We start from the raw sequence: 21975 nt of genomic DNA, 5'->3' as shown, positions 1-21975 counted from the left end.
ATAAATTATATCACGTGACCGATGCCAGCGTGCATGTGACGTAAGATACTATTTTTGTGAACGTTGTTTGTTTTTGTTTTTAAAGTGACACCGGGATAAAAATAGAAACATGGATTTTCAAGAACTATCTGTAGTCTCATTACAATTTGCAGACAATAAAATGAAATGTTTAATGTACAAACTGGAATGTAGCGGCAATATGGTCGAGATTGTCCGCGATTACCCGAATCTCCCCTAGTTAATCACAAAACGAACCCCTTTGACACTTACTGACGATGCCCAAGACAAGTACAAACAAAACAGGAGCATATCCGAGGGCGATGGGGGGGGGGGGGGATCTCATACCCCGTCCGCTGAGGCTAAAATGCTGCTTTAAAGTTCAACATTTTAGGCTATACAGGTGTCCAGGAAATGTTTGTTTTGGGGTTGGGTTTTTTGCATCAGTTTAAATTATTCGTTATGCTTTTTGTATTCACGTGTATATACATGATTTATTATTTACTTTTTTAATTAACACTTCTACAATCTTGAAATGAGGTTGAATTATCCGACATACTGGTTTTGCTTTTAGAAAATGTACTAAAAAGGTAATAAATACTAAAAGAAGCAATACCTTCTCATGTTATTATTGTACAAGTTTCACTCCCTTAATGGCGGATCGATCACGTGATTCTAAACATGGTCGCGCACAGTACTCCGACGTCACAGGCCAATAAACCCGTCTATATCCTCGTTTTAGATACGACCTTGACAAGGGTCAGTGACCGGACGCTTAGTTACGTACTCGAATCTCCCCTACAAGTTATTTATTTCTAAGCCCATTGATTTATAAATTGCCAACACAGATGGGTGTTGTTGGGTTTTTTGTTATTTCCAAAACAATTACAGTCGTGTCCGATGTATCAGACAGAAATCATGAAAAAAAACATTACAATGACTGATTCCACATACTAGATGATAACCATGTCACCTATATCGACTTCGCTGAGATCGCACAGGGCAAAAAGCATGTAATTTTGTATCAGCTGCCATTTTGACTTTTTATGGAATATTCTTCAAGAGGGGTGAAAGGATATTACTTAATCTAACAACGTCATAACATGTTATGATATAAAATAAAACGTGATGACGTCATATTAAATTTTTTAAATCAGTATTTGTTTAAAGATACCACTAGAGATAATTGATTTTATATTAATTATTTCACATACTTTGAACGCTTTCACCCCTCTTGAAGAGTATTCCATAAAAAAGCAAAATGGCAGATGGCAGAAAACCATGTATTTTGCCCTATGCTATCTCAGCGAAGTCGATACTGGTGACATCGTTAGTCTTATATGTGGAATCTGTATCATTGTAATGGGTTTTTTTTCACAATTTGTGTCTGGACAAAATTTGGGGGAAATTTAACAGTAATTAAAAGTAGGAGAGTAATTTATCGTAGTTGTTAACAATTTGGTTCGGATTTTAGGAAGTTGTCATGTTGTCTGTTTTTAACGAATTAAAGTTCAATTCCTTTTTCAATGGTTAATCAACATATTTACTGTTAAGGGTGCAATTAAAAATAATTAAAATCATCAATAATTATATCGTAATTTCAAAATAAATCATTCACCTGTTTTTGTGTACACTCATGTCACCTTAGTCTGCGTGGCACAAAAGTCTGCGCACGTCAATTACGTTACATTACGTCTTGAAACAAGTGTTGGGGTATGTTTGTAAACAAACAACGTTAATTTAATTCACCAATGTATATAAACGCGAAGTAGGTCAGCCTTATTGATATTAAGAATGTTAAAACCAGTCTAAAAACACCTTTCCCGCATTTGTTAAAATTATAGTAAACGGTATAAAAAAAAAACAATTCGATTATTTTTATTTGAACCGAAAAGGAAAACAGACAAATGTAAACAAAACGAAAGTTTTACACCTTAATTGACAGCCATTCTACTTCACAACTGTCAAAAAATAAAAGCGAAATAAAAATCTACGTGTGCACAAATCTACCCGAGAAAAAAATCCATGTAGGCATCTTAGCCATGCATGACAATGAACATCTATGCATCTGCAGTTCTGTGCCAATCAAGAAAACGATTCCGAAACTGATCATGAGATGGGTCATGTGTGATCGTTCATTTTCATAGTAATATTTTTAACAAGACAAAACAAAAAAGTACTAAAATAATCCTGAGACAAAAGTGTTGTGTGTAATATTGGGCTACAAAGTGAGGTCATGGGCGGTCTGCTCCAAATCACCGGATTATGCAAATCGTTTTGGATACAAGGGGGTGTCTACATTTATGCACAATTATAAAATGTTTATTTACTAGACATAAAACAATTTGTAGTGTATCTCAGATTATGCACCGCTTCATTGGTAAGAGACACATTTTATTAAGTACTTCACGGTGTTAACAGAAAATGGTCTTTGAATGCTTAGGTGCGTCGATACACCGGACAGCATTATCAGCGCTCAAAGTTCTCGACCAACTGGTCGCATATGCGACTGGATTTTTCACGAGTGCGACCAAAAGTTAATACCAAGTCGCACGAGTGCGACCAAACAAAATAACTATTGTCTGAACCAAATTGTTAACAACTACGAAACATTACTCTCCTACCTTTAATTACCGTTAGATTTCCCCCAAAGTTTGTCCAGACACAAATATTGAAAAAAACATTACAATGACACAGATTGCACATACCAGATGATAACCATGTCACCTATATCGACTTCGCTGAGAGCGCATAGGGAAAAAAGCATGTAATTTTGTATCAGCTGCCATTTTGACTTTTTATGGAATATTCTTCAAGAGGGGTGAAAGGATAGGACTTAATCTAACAACGTCATAACATGTTATGATATAAAAGCAAACGTGATGACGTCATATTATTATTATTTATTATTATAATTATTATTATTATTATTATTATTATTTTAATGATACCACTAGAGATCATCGATTTCATAGTAATTGTGTCACATACTTTGGAGGCTTTCACCCCTCTTGAAGAGTATTTCATAAACAAGCAACATGGCAGACGGCAGAAAACTGCATGTATTTGTTCCTATGCAATCTCAGCAAAGACAATATCGGCGACATCGTTGCAGTCTCGTGTGTGGAATCTGTATATTTGTAGTGGGGTTTTTTTGCGATTTGTGTCTGGACAAACTTTGGAGGAAATCTAACGGCAGTTAATGGTAGGAGAGTAATTTCTTGTAGTTGTTAACAATTTGGTTCGGACAATAGTTTTGCTGGTTGGAAAGTGGCCACTGCATTGACGCATACTATAAAATTCGTAGTCTTAAATTATAGCCAAGTGACTCAACGTTTTGTTAATCTGCACGTGAGTCCACATTCACTTATGATTGAAAAGGGAGGACACAAGAAACCACCTGTCCCTGCGAATGAGAGATATTGTCCCAACTGTCCACTAGAAGTTGAAGACGAATAGCATTTCATTATGATGTGCCCTATATATAATGCTTTTAGAAATGATTTACATCATAAAATAATAAAACAAGAATCACATTTTTCTTTTTTGACTAATTAAAAATTCTTATTTCTTACACGCAACAATATTCCGGAATTATGCCCTATCATTTGCAGTTTTGTAAAGAGATGCTTTAAGTTGTGTGAAAGCATATGAGTTGGAAGTAATTTCAAATTGTTTGTCTGTATAAGGCCAAAAAAAAGAAGAAGTTTGTTTCAGGTAACATGGCCAAAAAAAGTAGGGTAAGTAGGTAGGATTTTTTTTTTTTTAATTATTATTTTTTTAGTTCAAAGAAAGGTTACCCTACCTTAAATGTGTTTGCCAGAGAAAAACTCAGTCTCAAGATGAAAGACATGAAGGCAAGCTGTCTGAAAAATCTTAGTTTACTCTTTGCAGACAGAGAAATAAAAACAATCTCACTGTCAATGACAGTTTTAAGTTTCACATGCCATTTTCAAAAGACAGGAAAACAAAAAAATTTCAAACTATTCCTTTCACTAATAAAAGTCAGTAGATGACTGCACAGAAACTTCACAACTTTGTCCAGTTTTGTCAGAGGATGACTGCACAAATTTGTCCAAGTTGGTCAACAGATGTTTGCACAAAAAGTTCACATATTTATCCAGTCAGTAGATGACTGCACAAAAACTTCACAGATTTGTCCAACTTGTATTGGAAATAACAAAACAATACTAACTTTGTGTGCAATTTACAAATCAATCGGCTTAGAAATGAATAACTTGTAGTAAATTTCATAGTAATAAAAAACGCGTTCCTAACCCGAGTACTCTGACTGTAAGAGAGCTAGACGGACATTTGGACATAAATAATGAGAGCGTGTTTATGTTCAAATGTCCGTCTAGCTCTCTTACAGTCAGAGCTAAGGCGTTCCCTGTGGGACGGACTTATAGTTTTAATGTTTATTAGCCTATTGAATGGACCCATGCTAAAATCACTCAAATTAATTTATTCCCAATTAACTGAAACACTGAAATAAATGTGAACTGTTTAATGTTAGTGGTTATTCTTGAATATTCCGTTTATTTAATTACCCATGCTCAGCAGTTGATAGGCCTATCTACATCACTGGCGTAGGAAGCGGCATCGATGGTTTATATATTAATTTTATACGTGGGTGTACCCACCCACCCCACTTTGTGATATCTTCCTACAGGCTACACCCGTGTATATTAACAAATTCTGGGTACTAGGGCTAAGCAGTAGCCAACAACGAAAATTGTACCAATCTTCTTCAAATGACCTTCACCTTTGCATGTGGAAAAAACGCGATGACGTAGTCTGTGCATGTGGTATCGAGAAATCCTTTATTGTTTTGTTGAGATCGCACGTTGTTTTTGGAAAATAAACCAACATTGTATGAGATGACTGGAGTTACGATAATACGATATATTTTCCTCTATAGGCCTACAGTATTTAGCAGTTTGTAATAAAAGCCGTTTAATCACCACACACGTTACCGTACTGTCATGCGATCTCGTGTGTCACCAATTATCGTGGTACCTAATAAGAGCACGTGTTATTAACAGAGTTCTACACTCGGTTTTATAACTTACTCTTCTTTGGCTAGTGGACAAACAAAATTTACTAGCCAAGCTTAAAATGTTACTCGCCACAGTGCGACACTACTCATTTTGTATCATTTATGAATGTGTTGTAAGTATCTGGATTGTTTTCGACAAATTACTAAAATCAACGATGAGTTCCGAATTGTACCGACAATTAATACGGAATTCACAGTGATCAATCGGACAACTTCGTAAATAGTGAAATGTTCCGACTGCACAATGATGTCAACAAATTTCATTTGTTTTCGCTGCTAGGACTGAACGCACATGGCAAATAATTTAATACTTAGACGTTTTTGGAGTCAGTCGCCAGATGGCGACGATAATAAATTCAATCGGTCGCCACGCCAACATTTTGGTTGCATTGGCGACCATTTTGGTCGCAACGTAGGACACTGGTTAATGATTCCAATTTCTGTGGGGGTGTATAAAAACCATCGCTGTTGCGCCCCCCCCCCCCCCTCCCCGCACACACCCCTCTCAACATCCATTTAACACACACACTGACGTGTTAGAGTTATCCTACTTGAGTACTTCTGTCGTCTGCTTTGTCGATCCGCGACCACAACTTCTGTGTGCTTCCCCCCACCCCAGCAGAAAAAAAAAGTTCAGGGTCGGTGGCGAAATTTAGGGTCGGTCGGGTGACCGGAAACAAACAATTTTTTTTCTTTGGCCTAAACTAATGGATAATGTACGAGGGTGTGTGCATTCGTGAAACATATTTCACGAACGCCATAGGTACGAATTGATAGTTTTTATGGCTCTACACTTCTGACAATATTTGCTTTTACCTAAATATTAATATCACTAGTAATAACATATACGGCTTAAATTACATATGTATTTGTTGATTCAGATGTTTGTTCATGTAATAATGTATATTTATGTTATTGTTACTGCAGATAAATGTATATTATATTGTTATTTTTGCTCTTCCCATATTCCATCTTCATAAATCAAGGCTAATATTCGTTCCTCGTATTCAGCCTTGATACATGTCGTCAAGAATCGTGCCACAAAATGCTTAAATTTCATTGGATGCGATGAGATCTGATTGCAACGAATCGCAACGCTCCTTATAGATTCCCTTGTTATTGTAAACAAAGATGGCAGCGTCAGCGTCAGCGTCTGGCGGTTAATTTTTGATATTGCTTTCAAGATTGTCACATGTTACCGATGCTGTGATTGGTCAGCGATGTCATCGTGTAAGGGACATAATCGGTGTTACAAATTTTCTTCCAATAGAGGGCGCTAGTAGTGGATATCAGTAATCTTGACTACATGTATCAAGGCTGAATACGAGGAACGAATATTAGCCTTGATTTATGAAGATGCCCATATTCGGGTGTTATGCAAATAAATTATTCTTATTCTTATTCTTTATTCTCATGCTTGGTCTGGTGACGTCATCAATTCTGAGAAAAATACCACCCTTTGGCCTACTGGGCTAAGGCTTTCGCTGAACATATTTTTTAAGCAGTAAGTTTAAAATTCGAGATGTACCTCAAATAGGATATCAACTCAGTTTGAACAAAATTATAATTATGTATACCGATTTAATCGGTTTTATTAGGATTCTCGTCTGATGACGGTTAATAGTAACTGGAAATAACGCCAACCGACTACAAAATTACGGTCACGCGGTTCAAGACGTTTCTTACAAATAGGCCGTATTTTCTACGTGGCTCCATTTGCAAGTCGACTTTTAAACAGGTTCACGATTTTAAAGACCTTTAGTTTAAAAGCAAGTGTAACACAATGCACGTGGCATTGTTTCATTTACTTTAATTTTAACGCAAAACCTGAATTGTAATGTCTACATATGATCTGATCATCACGTCAATTTCTGGAAAGTTCTGACCCAGATACGTATACTGTTCGATTGGCGACTGATGATTGGCCAATATTTATAATTCGGCATCATGTCACCGTCGTAGAAGGTGAAGGAGAGAACTGTTACAGTTACCATCATTCTGATGGTCGTCGAAGCTCTGTTGTTAATAAACTTGTATTTACTCTATTGTTTCAATTGTGATGTTTTATATCATTAATATCAAAGAATAAATTATTGTCTGAACCAAATTGTTAACAACTACGAAAAATTACTCTCCTACCTTTAATTGCCGTTAGATTTCCTCCAAAGTTTGTCCAGACACAAATCTTGAAAAAAACAGTATGACACAGATTCCACATACCAGATGATAACCATGTCACATATATCGACTTCGCTGAGAGCGCATAGGGAAAAAAGCATGTAATTTTGTATCAGCTGCTATTTTGACTTTTTATGGAATATTCTTCAAGAGGGGTGAAAGGATAGGACTTAATCTAACAACGTCATAACATGTTATGATATAAAAGCAAACGTAATGACGTCATTTTTTTTTTTATTATTATTTTAATGATACCACTAGAGATCATCGATTTCATAGTAATTGTGTCATACTTTGGAGGCTTTCACCCCTCTTGAAGAGTATTCCATAAACAAGCAACATGGCAGACGGCAGAAAACTGCATGTATTTTTCCCTATGCAATCTCAGCGACGACAATATCGGCATCTTTGCAGTCTTGTGTGTGGAATCTGTATATTTGTAGTGGTTTTTTTTGCGATTTGTGTCTGGACAAACTTTGGAGGAAATCTAACGGCAATTAAAGGTAGGAGGAGACGATAACCGGTGTACCGGTATTTTTGTAGTACAGTTTTTGTTATACTATTTTTTCCTTATCTTATTTTCGAAATAGGACAATGAGACAGGAAATGTAACAATTAAGAGTAGTACTTGTTGGTACGAAGTGAAGGTCGGTTAATAACTTTACAAAACGTGTTAAAAGTCCAATGATAATTCTATACGATAATTACATAAATGTTTTGTTATTACACATACATATTGTTCTATAGTACGGCTATCATTCAAAGAAATAAACCAACAAATGACGATCACACTTCGCTGTTTTTCACTGAACTCGGAATACTTCGGTCGATCGTTGAAAATACCTCGGCTCTGTTTCGGCCGATCTGCTGAAATATTGCGACTCAATACGTACATTTCCGTGTCAAGCGAGCAGCAACGGAAAAGTCCGATAGTAAGGATTTCCGAATGTGACAATTTATAAATAGTTTGACACCGTCACACCAGTGTTCTAGTAGACTAGTATTGTGTTAAAAAATAAAAATATGACCTAAAACATTTAGCCTGACAACTGAAACTAATAAAGATCATTAAAACGTTATGCCTTCTGTTTTCATTAAAAAAAAACCAACCCCATAAATATTAAATTTAAATAATATCAACTGTATTGCAATACATATTGCAATACAGTTTCTTATATCGCAATATATCGCAATACGGTTTTGACCGTATCGTTGCACCCCTAGGTAGGAGAGTAATTTTTTGTAGTTGTTAACAATTTTGTTCGGACAATAAGTACTGGTGGAATTATAATCATTACATTCTTCTATAGCTTACAATTAACTACTATAGTATTCATTGATGCTCTGGGGAGTCGGGGGTGGTTGGGACATGTTTTGGACACCCCATAATTTGTTTACAAATAGGTTGGGTTTTTTCATCTTTATTACGGATTATATGTTTAATTTTTACTCAAAATTGCTCTCTTTACCAGTTTCAAAAATCTCTCACTCGGAAACACTCCTCCCTCAGTGGCGTAGGAAGATGCCAAAAAGTGTGTGTGGGGGGCAAACGTTTATATTTACACAAGCAAAATATCTGAAAAGTGAGGGGCACATGCGCCCTTCTCCCCCCCCCCCCCCCTCCCCCGCTTCCTACGCCAGTGCCCGTCTGGATTTTGTACATGATGACCACCATCCCCCTTCCAGGAACGTAAAAATTATGTACTTTATGGATGCCCCTATGAATATTCATTAGAGCTCCAAACTTATTCCCCAGTGCTCCTAAACATGTAACCGCCTAAAATTAGAATGTTAGGTTTTCTTCTTACGTCTAATCAAACAAATATCTACACAAAATAGTTTTATAGAATGATGGGACGAACAGAAAGAACAGAATAGGAAAAAATAGTCTGTCCCTGGGGGAATGCCTTTTTATACTATTGAATTTACTATAAGTTATTTATTTCCGAGCCGATTGTTTGTTTATTGCCAAAAGATGTTTACTTTTCTTCTTACGTCAAAGCAAACTGAATTTATTGACAAAATACATCTGAGACGGATTAGGATGGGACAGACTATAGTTTTTTGAGGTTGGGTTTTTTTTAAAGAAAAAGTAGGGAAAAGTCCAAAAGGTAGGAACAAGTAGGATTGCTGGACAGCCTGGGAACGCCTTTTGTCATACTATGGTACTAGTATGGTAGTATGGAATTCACAAATTATATAAGAATAAGAATAATTTATTTGCATAACACCCGAATATGGGCAGAGCAAAAATAACAATATAATATACATTTATCTGCAGTAACAGTAACAAAAATATACATTAATTACATGAACAAACATCTGAATCAACAAATACATATGTAATTTAAGCCTTATTACTAGTGATATTAATATTTAGGTAAAAGCAAATATTGTCAGAAGTATATATTTTTGAGCCGATTCAATTGTTTTCAACACTGCAAATAAAAATAGCTTTTTCTTGGTTGTTTTTATCCAAAACACATTTACTGTTTTTCTTACGTTAAACCAAACTGAAATTATTTACAAAATACATCTTTAGAAGAGGATGAGACGGATTATAAAGTTTGAAATTTATTTTATAGTAAATCCAACCACGTGAATGCAACATATATCACACAGTTTGATTTTGTTGATTAACTAATTTAGTAATTATGTTTTTAAATATGATCTATTTCATTTAGTAATAACTTCCTATCGATAAAATAGTAACAGAACCATGCATGTTATAATAATTGTTCCTCTGATATTCAATTCAATTTTAGTGTACAAAACACTCACAAGGAGCAGGTACAAAAACACGACTTACCAGTACCGTTCTGAACAATCCAAATAACGATCTTTTCAAATTTTGAATGACGTCATACTAACGTGGAATTGTTTTTATTTCTGTTGTGGAAATAATATTAATTTTACAGAAAAATAGAAACAGTATATGAATTTGTTTGTTTACATAATATTTCTGGAATCACCAATGAGTAATAAATATTATTTTAACTATTTAACAATATTTTCTAAAATCGGAAATGCTCTTACATCCGGACTGACCCGAAATTTGCCGATTGTGTAACCAAAATGCACTTATTTGATAAGTTAAAATTCCTTTTCCGACTTCTCTACTCTAAATAGCAATTTACAGTTTATATTTATTATATCGTACAATAATGGTGATATTGAAATTCTTAAACATGTATTAGGGCAATTCCACGCTAAAGTGGACATGGAGTGAAAAAATCAAATCATGTTATTCCTTATATATTAAGATTGTTTTTAATGTAAAAATGTCTGGAGAATCCAAATCTGATAAATAAAATATTGTAAAATAAATGGATGTGTTTGACTTTAGCTATTTTATGAGGATACCGTCACACTAAAAATTTGACACTTCCGTAATACACACTATGAATTTATGTACAGCAGCCATGTAATTGAAGGTAATTATTCTTTTTATTAGTGTTTTTGTTTTACCACTAACAAAGTACTACACTTCATAATCCACTTTAATGAAAAAAAAAAAAATTTGATTTAGGGGAAATTAGAAAACATAGAATCAGTTTGTAATTCCGTTACCGAAAACAAACAAAAAGTTAGACTGTATTATTCATTTATATGTAATCAAGGAATCAACTCATATTCTCTGAGTATATGTTAATGAACATAATCAGACACATTTACTTTCAAATTCATACATTATTAGTAAAATTATATAGCTGTAAACATATGTAATTCCGTTACCATAGGTTTGTAATTCCGTTACCGTCTTTGGTATATATTGTCAAGAAACACTTTAATATAAAGCTACATAGTACTAAAATGCTACACTCTTATCCATATACACCAATACATCAAGTGATGTAACAATAGGAAGATATACAAAATCTTTTTAAAAATCCATATGGTAATAGTACTAGTAGTGGCTCCAAATGCATTTGCGGAACACTCATAGCAAATATAAATGTCATCCATTAACAATATAGAAATTAAGGAAATCTTATCAACTTTAACCAAACAGTACTACTTAAAAGCTTCATTATGCTGACTAAACATCTGCAATATCCATGACAAAATTCAAGTTATAATCGAAACCTACTAGAATTATATCGGGGCTCAAAATATGAAGTAAAATATGGCCTGCTGTGAAACAAAAATGGCCTGCTGGAAATAAGACAGCACAACGTGAATGTAGGGATTGGGACAATGTGTGGAAAATTAGGATCTCTGATATGTAGTTTAGAGCATTATAAAATTAAAATGTGACAGAATCACGAGCTCGGCCTCAGCTAAATAGAAGATGAGATGATCGTACATACATCTGTTTTTTGAAAAATGACGCTATTTTGAGTTAATTTTAGCAGGTGAATGTTTATTTCACGTGAAAGATTTAAAAATAGACTTCTTTTCACTTTTTACAGGCCACTATTTCCTGCCCTGTACATATATCTTTAAACATATATAGGGTCCAGAAAGTGGAAATGTAACATAACATATCTACTTGAAGCAAACTTTAATGTTACTTTATCCAAAGGCATTTATTGACTGTACATGTATTTAATAATTTATATTTAAATGACAGGATATCCAGAAAATGGAAAGTATCATTCTAATTACCAACATTATGCTTTTAAATGTATATAATGGACAAAAAGAAAGCAACCGTTTTATAGTGTTAACGCTGTCTTTACAAGGAAATCTAATCTGAGTAAAATTATTAAAATGGAAAGATGGCATGTTTGGTTGGCCAAAAAAGAAAATACTGGTGTTTTGAATGTTGTCATGTATTTTACCATAACCTCAGATAGATGAGGAATTTTATTATTAGGTATACTATCTTTCACACCATAATACATTCTAGATGTTTGACGGTCAGTCTATACAATTTTAATTGGCCTGTGTTCCTCTGACCTGGTGTAATTCTCTTTGTTATTAACAATGTCACTGTTCAAGAATTTTTTTCAATTGCTGTCAAACATTTTAAACATTTACTATGTAATATGTACACAGTTTAGTGCTAGTTTAAATCTCCACTCATAATATACATGCACGTGTACATGTTACCGATATTGAAACTAGTTATCATTTGAAATATTAATATGAATGCTTAAAACAAGTATACTGAATTATTATTTAACTTATAAAATTATGCAACATATTTGCAAATCAAATTTAAAGTAAATAAATATTGTTTTTCAAAAGTAAATTGAGAGTGGTAATTCCGTTACCGAACTGTGTAATTCCGTTACCAGCATTCAATGTTGTACAATAAAATTATGAAGAGATAATTTGTAATATAATTTCTATTTTGTTAATCACAAGTCATTAGGTCATCATTCCATCATGAAGATAAATAATTATTTCATCATACTTTACAGAGTTTGTTGATGTTTTGCGGTGCCTGTAAAAATGGTGTCCGTTTTTACGTAATTCCGTTACCAAACTTTAATTAAGTACTCATGCACTACACCTTGCAGTAGGGAGTCTCACTTCTGCCCATGACAAGCACTAGTGCAGTACTAGTGTATTACATAGTTACATCATTATGATAATTTTTCTTATGTGGACTAGCTAAGTTTAATGCCTGAAATATCTCTCCAACTCGTAATTCCGTTACCGTGGAATTGCCCATTAATATTTATTGACGGCTGTATTTCTAAACGTAAAGTTCTTGTTACAGCTATCAGTTGGGCAGTAATTTAATTTAATTATTTCCAAGTACTTTAACCATTTATTTTTATAATATACTTTATTCCTACAAATATAATACAAATTTTGTTTCTCCGTCTGGCATGTGCATTAATATTGTTATTATTATTAACTGTTGTTGTTGTTATTGGTGTTGTATGTTTGTTTTGTTGTTTGTTTTTTGTGGGGGGTTTTGTTGTTGTTTATTGTTGTTTTCTGTGGGGTTTTTTTTTTTTTATCTATTTGCTGACACCAGCTTGTTTGGTAATATGCAATAAACTGAATTGAAATTGGTCTCACTACACAGGTGTCATCTGCCATTGAAATCCATGTTAACTTGCCCAACTTCAAATGAAGATTGCGAATAGAACGGGTCCTCATTGGCACTAACAACATACATGTATGTAGGCCTAAACCGTACTATTGCGAACATAGGCCTACAGTATATTATAGAAGTTTTATTTTCACTCCAAATTTGATAACATTTCCGTCTCAGTTTGTTTTGCTATATAACCGCATCTGCCTGTAGTACCGGTCCGAACAGGTGGTTCAGGAATCGATTAACACCAGCCGCCTCTTCCTCCAAACACCCATGTCCCAAAACGTCAATGCACAACATTACAAAATAACAATGGAAAAATCCAGTCAGAAGGCTTACCATTGAAAAATACAGATTATTTTAATTCTTCCCCAATTACTAGAAGTGAATATGTCAACCACAACATATGTCACAATTAGGAACTATAGTGAACTGTGTAGTGAGACCGTAACAGTTTTATCTCTTACATATCAATTTACTATCAAAATGTAGCTTCAAGACCCTGTAATTTGTGTTATGTTATAAAATTACAATGGGGATTCAGAAAGGGGCGTGATACCCCGCCCGTTGTTGTTGTTTTTCTTTTCTTTTTAAAAAAAAAAGAAAAAAAAAAAGTGTCGACAATATTCAAAACTTTTTAATTTGCCATAAAAACGCGATTCTCATTCTGAGCACCTTCATTTCTAAAATGTCCGAAGTATATACCCCCGAACCCCACATCCCCACACCGTCAGAAATCCTGGAACCGTCCTTACATAATGATACCCAATGTCAGCCTTGTTGTTATGCGACTCACTGACAGTCAACGTGACAGATTATGGTAGGCTTATGCTAGGTTCAGACTGCCAACTGCCAGCACAAAGATGGCCAACTCGACGGTTACGTTGTAATTTCCCCAACTCTCGACTTACGACGGGTGCGCTCAGATTAACAACTAGTGTATTCAGAGGCGGATCTAGGGGGTGGGGGCAGGGGCCCCCCTACATTTTGCCACAGTTATAATTTTATTATAATTATATTCATTCTTTTTTTTTTACGATCGCCTCCAAACCGACCCTCAAAGTTCCACTGGCATTTCGCCTCAGGTCATTGCCCCCCCCACCCCCTCCCAATTGATTTTCTGGATCTGCCACTGGTATTATACAACGAGAGTCGAGTTGTAAGAGCGCTCAGACTAGCAACTTGACAGTCATAGATGATGCCGGCAGTTGGTAGTCTAAACGGTTGCGTTGTAATTTCCTCAACTGCCAATACCAAAAAAAAATAAAAAAAAAAAAAAAAAAAAAAAAAAAGAAAAAAAAAAATAAAAAAAAAAAAAAAAAATACCAGTATACGTATATAACCATTAGGCTGGCGTTTAGCTCAGTCGGTTGAGTTCTCGCTTGAGGTGCCTGCATCACAGGATCGAACCACCTCGGTGGATCCATTCAAACGATTGGGTTTTTCTCGTTCCAGCCAGTGCACCACAACTGGTCAAAGGCCGTGGTATGTGCTTTCCTGTCTGTGGGAAAGTGCACATAAAAGATCCCTTGCTGCCTCAGAAAATAATGTAGCGGATTTCCTCTCATGATTACGTGTCAGAATTACCAAATATGTATCATAAAAATGGAATGGTATTCTTATCAACGGTATTATAAGAAAGCATTATAATTGTCCAAATGTCCGTCTTGCTCTCGATATCGCACCACCGGTCGCGCCATTTACCGAGAAGATAATCAAACGCCCGTGATAAGACAGATAATGTCCGTCTTGCTCTCGATATCGCACCACCGGTCGCGCCATTTACCGAGAAGATAATCAAACGCCCGTGACAAGACAGAATGAATGAATGTTTAACGACACCCCAGCACAAAAAATACATCGACTGTTGGGTGTCAAACTATAGTAATGCAAATAAATAAAGTGATGATCAACATCAATATAAAAATTCAAGGTTTAAACAAAAACAGTGTAAAGAACTGTGCAAAAACACAAATATCACAGAATTTTACGGATACTGAATTTTACTAAAAACTTCAATTTTGTGCTGTATTGGCCATTCTCAAAGAGAATGTTACACCCCTGCACCACGGTGAGGTTACAGCACGCGCAGGGGTGTGATAAGACAGAGAATGTCCATCTTGCTCTCGATATCGCACCACCGGTCGCGCCATTTACCGAGAAGATAATCAAACGCCCGTGATAAGACGGATAATGTCCGTCTTGCTCTCGACATCGCACCACCGGTCGCGCCATTTACCGAGAAGATAATCAAACGCCCGTGATAAGACAGATAATGTCCAGTTGTGGCAAATATTTCATTTATATTAATCAAGGGTCAGCTGTAGCTTATCAAAGGTGGGTGGTGGGGTGTACACCATTAGAAACCCCTTGAATCGCGCCTGTTACATGTTTTGTTCATTATTTTCTTATATTGTTGTTATATGGTCAGGATCGTAGAAACCGAGGAGGTGCGGCAGTGGGGACGGTGCACCCCCATCTTAAGGACAAACATGTACGTATATATAAATATAATAATGTGGCTTGTGCCACCCCCTCCCACTAGAAACTGCGGCCCCCTCACTAGAGGTTGTGCAGAGTGGTTGACCTACTAAGTGATCCAACAAAATATCGCCCGACAACATGAAATACAATCAATATTATGACCTGACAAGTAGTTTATTCATGCAGATACATAATCGTCATATCCCACTTGTTGTCACCATTTTAATATAGAATTTTATGCCAGTGTAGCCAGAAATCACTGAAAGAAAATCTCTCTCTCTCTCTCTCTCTCTCTCTCTCTCTCTCTCCCCCCCTGTGTGTGTGTGTGTGTGTGTGTGTGTGTGTGTGTGTGTGGTTATGTTGAGGGAGGAGGAGGTCTGGGATCAATTCCCATCGGCGGGCTCATTGGGCCATTTCTCATTCCAGACAGTGCACCACGACTGGCATATCAAGGCCCAATCTCCATAAAATGTGCATTTAAAAATCGAAAAATAATTTTTAAAAAGTTTGCAGTATTTCCACCATTGTTTATTATTTTAATAGCTATATGTCTTAAAGAACGGGATCTGAAGGGGTTGCATCTTAGACGCCATACATTCCAAAATAATTGAATATATATGAAAACACCCTTTATGGTAAACAACATATACGTTACACATCAATTTTCAATAAAAGAAGACAGTACTCATGGTTAATGTGTTCATGATAAAACAGGTGATTGTTTTGTTGAAAGATATGCCTGTTTAGGATATAAATATTCATATTTGAGATAAGTCGACTAAGTTTGGTATAAGAAATGTTAACACTTCCACTGCAATCTGGATCAGTTTATCAAGAAGCCAATGACACAATGTTCTCAATAAAATATCCTTTTCAAAGCAAAAACTCTACAATTTGCCTTCCAAAAGTTACTCCAAACTAATTTGTTTCATATTTTAAAGCTTCTGTAACATGTTCCTTCCAAGTGACTAACAGTGGTTGTTTGCTTAGCTGTTGTCACACGGTAACGTATCTGTGTGAAAACTAAAATTGAACAAATTAACAAAATTGCTTTAACTGAACGATGTAACAAAGATTATTCACAAAATATAAACTACTTCTAAACAAAACCGTCTTAAATCAATCACTGTTCTGTGTAATATACAGAGGTCACGTATCTGTTCTTTTACTTATTCTCTGAGATGTATTTGTCAATGGACTCCATGTTCGCCTGGGACAGGGTGAAAAACCTTCTAGATCTTCCAATCGGAACAGGTTCTGCAACTGGTATAATTAATTCCTTAAATGTAATCCATATTTCATCCGACTTTGATGGCCATTTCAACATGATCCTACCACGGACTGTGTGCTTTGACATGAAGGATATGAGTGCATCCGATTCATTTAGATTAACCTGTAGAACTTTACCAACGTACCAATCATTGTCATACATGACAGCCACCAAATCCCCTTCACAGGGCTGGAAATCCTTTGGATCTTCATTGTCAGCTTGGAATGTTGACTGATCAACTTCAACTGACTCAACCTCACGTTCTGAAGTACGACCATCTGTCACGTTATCGCACTGTGGACCTGGATATAGCCTGTGCGGTATCCACCCATTGCAAGGATTATCCCAGTTGAGGCACCCTTCACACTAGCAAGACGTCTCACGAGTATATATCTCTCCATACAGTGTAGACTGCACAGCATGTAACTTCATTGTGCCCGGAATTAGTTTTGTCTGAATAGAGGTAATGTATTCAGCAGCTGCATCATACTGATCATGAGAGTAAAAGTAATAATGGATCAACTTTTCATTCTGGGTTGCCCATTTGAAGAAGTCCTGAGCGTCTTGTATGGTTGCTTTTTCTTGCTTAATTGCTTGTGCTGCTAAACGCTTAGCTGTACCGCCGATCCCGTCACATGGACCCTTCCCATGTCCAACCTCAAAATAGTTCCACCTTGCAGATACTTTGAACAGCTCGGCATAACATGCTATGATGGTAATCATGAAGCGGTTTCGGTACTGTGAAGATGAGCTGTCAGTCCAGTAGTGAATGCAGCTGGTGTCAGGAAACATGCGTTTTATTTCAGGAATAAGTTGGTTCAGTATAGCATACACTGCAGAAGCATTGTGGTGCTTGACATCAGAAATATATGCCATGCTTCTATGCTCAATATTTTCACCATCAACTCTGTGATAAACCACCACGGGATGAATGGTGACTGATGTGACATTCCAATAAGCAGACTGAACCTCGTCCATCGTTTGGCATACAACATTTTCAGAAAAATCCATTTGTATGATGACAGTACCCTGTGGCAGATTTTCTTTCAACTGGCGTAATGCTTTGTACTGAGCAGCTACTCTGTCAACGTGGCTTTTGAATGCTTTGTATTGCACCATCATCGTTTGAATAAACTCTTTTCCATTTACAGAAGTTCTAATAATTCTCATTTTCTTTTTGTCATCTACATCAATGCTTTTCCATTCCTCATACTCAACAGTGTTGTTATTTTCCAGAACAGCCAACTTCTCGGTCATGTCTGCAATGGAAAGTGATGAACACACTGCATCAGGATTGGGAGAGATATTCAAACGTAGACTGATAAGACATTTCAGTTTCAGAGCCATGTTCTGGTGAATAATACAGAGGCACCTATTTCTTGACAGTAATGCTGTGACATGAATGTTTTGGGGTCGAATTTTGCAGAAAGCAGAGAATGAAAGCTTTATTGCAGGTTCTTCTAATACAAACTGGTCATACACGTTTTGCAAATAATCATTCAGAATGCGGACTTGCTTTTTCTTTCCATTTACTGTATTAACATCTTCCTTTCCAGGCATGCATCTACTAATATCATCTCTTTCCAAAAAAGCAACGACCTGAGCAACCAAATCTTCTTTCTTGATAGCTTGACGAGATCGTCTGGATGTGGTTAGTATTTTAGATGTATCAACAATCTTGCGACGTCGAGACGTTCCTGCAGCTTTATTCAAATGGTTGATCATTCTGTACTTTTTGAGAATCTTCCCACTAACGACCCTGTTGATAGTCAATCTGCATCGATGGGAAGGATTTTGTTCAAATGCTGATTTTATTTCAGCTACAACACAGTTACTCAGTTGCAGTTGTTTAATAACAGACCGAGGCAAAGATCGAGGACTAATACCAGCTGTTGTGAGATCATGAGACGTTTTCGATCTTGGTGTAATAGGAAGGTTTTGATTGATTAACAGTGTTGTTTTGTCTTTGTTAACCATCTTGGATGAAAGTCTCTCGAACCTTTTCTGATATTTTTTTTTTTTTTTTTTTTGCAGTTAAAATCTGTTCTTTCAGTTTAGCTATTTCAGTTTTTGCTTTTCTCAGTGCCATCGACCTTCGGGTGTTTACAGGGGAACTAACAGGAAATGGCATTCGTACTATTAACTGATCGGACTTGGATGAACGTTTGTGACCACTTGGGCCCGACATAGATAGACAATCAGATGAGCTGCTGATCTCACTAGATTGGGTAGCGATCTGTGATTCAGTTTTGTGGATTTCACTTTCTCCTGATTTTCTGTTATTCTTCTCAAGTGCTTTCTTTACTCTGTATTTCTTACAATATTGTTTACTTTTGTCACGACGTACTTTCAGCTTCTTGCTGTTAAGCTGATTTGCAGGAACTCTGTATTGTTCTTGTCGGACCTTTTCTTTTTTCAGAAAACCAGTATCCTTCAGTTTTTTTCGTTCTCTGTACGATTTTTGAATTTCCGCCCGTGTTTTGGCCATTGTCAGACTGAAATGAATACAATTGCATAAAATAAGATATAGTACAAACGAAATTACATTAACTGTGTGAACACTGTCGATTAGTACATGCAATATACAAAGTGGATATATAAAAAAGCATGCGCCATATACGTTACCGCATTACAACAGATACGTTACCTTAACACCAACCTAAACTATAAGATAGCTGGTTCTATTAAGTTAACATTACAACTGCTTTTCTTTTAAGAGTACACACAATACTAAAACAAACGATATAACATGCATATATGACAAGAAATAGACACGAATTCACAACATTAAGGCATTGATTACATTTGATTTTAATTAGATTGGAAATATAACTCACCAAATGTGGTTCAACCACGATATCTTGGTTCGCAAATTTACCCGGAAGCTCTTCCAGATGACGTAATCACGCCGACGTCACTCTAAGCGATGTAAGTAGCGGGGAAAATCAAATATTCTAAATGGAACTGCATTTTGATCACGTATCTGGTTATATCGTATTTGGCTATCATAATGCAATTTCAGTGAATTTTGAAAATGTATGGCCAATACATAATGTATGTCCATATATAATGAATGCCTTTGGGTAGATACGTGCAACACCACTACATAATAGATATGATCGACGTAACAATGACAAGAGTTGTAACATATCTGTTCAAAATCTCGAGTAACTTAAAAAATACAGAAGCTCCACACTCTTAACTATATTTGTTCATTAAATTGAGGTGTTAAGTGAATGTATCATATATTGTATGAATGAATTAAAGTTTAACTTTCACACTTTGTGATCGTAACACAGTTATTCTATTCCGGTACTGTGCATTTACGCTCACAGATACGTTACAGTAACGTATCTATCCTGAACTTGCCGACAGGTGTTATCGATTTTCTGTTTTAAAAACATTCCCATTAAATTAAAAGTGAATGATGTAGAAGTGTTTTACTATTATTTGACCAACGAAATGGACACTAATTGCAGGTGCATTATGTATATTTTACATCTACAAGACCGGTTAGCGATGGCATATATGCTTGGCGACACGGTGAATTTCGCAAAATGCAGGTATTCCGTGGTGCATTGTGAACTCAATGGATGTCTAACCTAAATATAAATATATAACACAATGATAGAACAAGTATAGGTGTTGTTCGGTCAACATGGGACAAATATATTGCAAATAACATTGGACGTAGGTTAGTATGACATGAACATGGGCAATTTGCACACTTAGTGGAGAATGGGCCTCAAATGCCTTAGTATGTGCTATCCTGTCTGTGGGATCGTGCATTTAAGATTTATTGCTACTGATGAAAACGAGCCGGGTGGTATACCGAATATACTGTTCGGTTTCGTGTTAATGCCGATTGACAGGATCGAGATAACCGCAAACTACCGAATGTTCGCTATTGAAAAATACCCTCGCCATTCAGTAAAACTATAAAAATACATCCGACGATATTACGCGTTTCAAAATGGCTGAGAAGAAGCGCATCATATTGGCAATAAACAACATGGTGATATTGGATGAAGGAATGATATGAACATTATGCAGGCTTGCGTTTGGAGCCAGGCACACTCAGACAGTTCTCGATATCGGTATAGGTATCGGTTAGGGTCTCCACGAGTAGTCGGGCACGGGTCGAGTCTAGAAAGACTCGAGTCCGTTCACAGGACTCGAGTACCGGTGTAAGGAATACGTATCTCATTTAATTCTATTTTTATGTCATTTTGCCATCTGTTTGCCGCCGGTTACATTATAGGGCTAAGAGACATGGGTGGAAAACAAAAAGTCGAACGTGTTAAATGCAATACAATGACATGATTTGGCATCCATGTTCAGCGCTGGAATTAATATGTATAATGCTGTTTTACTTTATTCCTTAGTTTCATTATCATCAAGTATCGAGTTTGACCCTCGAGTACTCGAGTCCAATATTGTGGACTCATGGAGGCCCAAGTATTAGTATAGTGTTAATACCGAATACCGTACCGATACCAAGGTAATTGCCCACAACATACAAGTTCAAGTTCCTTTTATTGCCTTAAGTTTTACAACTCACCAGCATCATACAAACAATATAGCATATATTATACAGATATGTACACAATAATGTACAGGATAATGGTAGAGAGTGATTTAACATTATAGACATATATAATACAAAGTGTCATACCGACACCGATACAGAACCTGTACCGAATACCGTACCGATACCAAGGTAATTGCCCACAACATACCGATACCGACACCGATACCGTACCAAGGTAATTGCCCACAACATACCGACACCGATACAGAACCTGTACCGAATACCGTACCGATACCAAGGTAATTGCCCACAACATACCGACACCGATACAGAACCTGTACCGAATACCGTACCGATACCAAGGTAATTGCCCACAACATACCGACACCGATACAGAACCTGTACCGAATACCGTACCGATACCAAGGTAATTGCCCACAACATACCGACACCGATAC

At 36.2% G+C, this 21975-nt stretch overlaps 1 protein-coding gene across 1 annotated transcript in view; it reads right to left on the bottom strand.

The window, feature by feature from the left end:
* Positions 1-10101, bottom strand: part of LOC121389998 — a 52297-nt gene extending 42196 nt beyond the window's left edge. The window contains exon 1 of the mRNA XM_041521691.1: positions 10044-10101. The gene's annotated coding sequence lies outside the window, so the exon portion shown is untranslated. The remainder of the gene's footprint in view (positions 1-10043) is intronic.
* Between the last annotated feature and the right edge of the window lie 11874 nt (positions 10102-21975).

Source organism: Gigantopelta aegis, chromosome 15 (genome assembly GCF_016097555.1).
Source record: "Gigantopelta aegis isolate Gae_Host chromosome 15, Gae_host_genome, whole genome shotgun sequence".
Taxonomy (NCBI): domain Eukaryota; kingdom Metazoa; phylum Mollusca; class Gastropoda; order Neomphalida; family Peltospiridae; genus Gigantopelta; species Gigantopelta aegis.
This window is presented reverse-complemented; position numbering and strand designations above follow the sequence as displayed.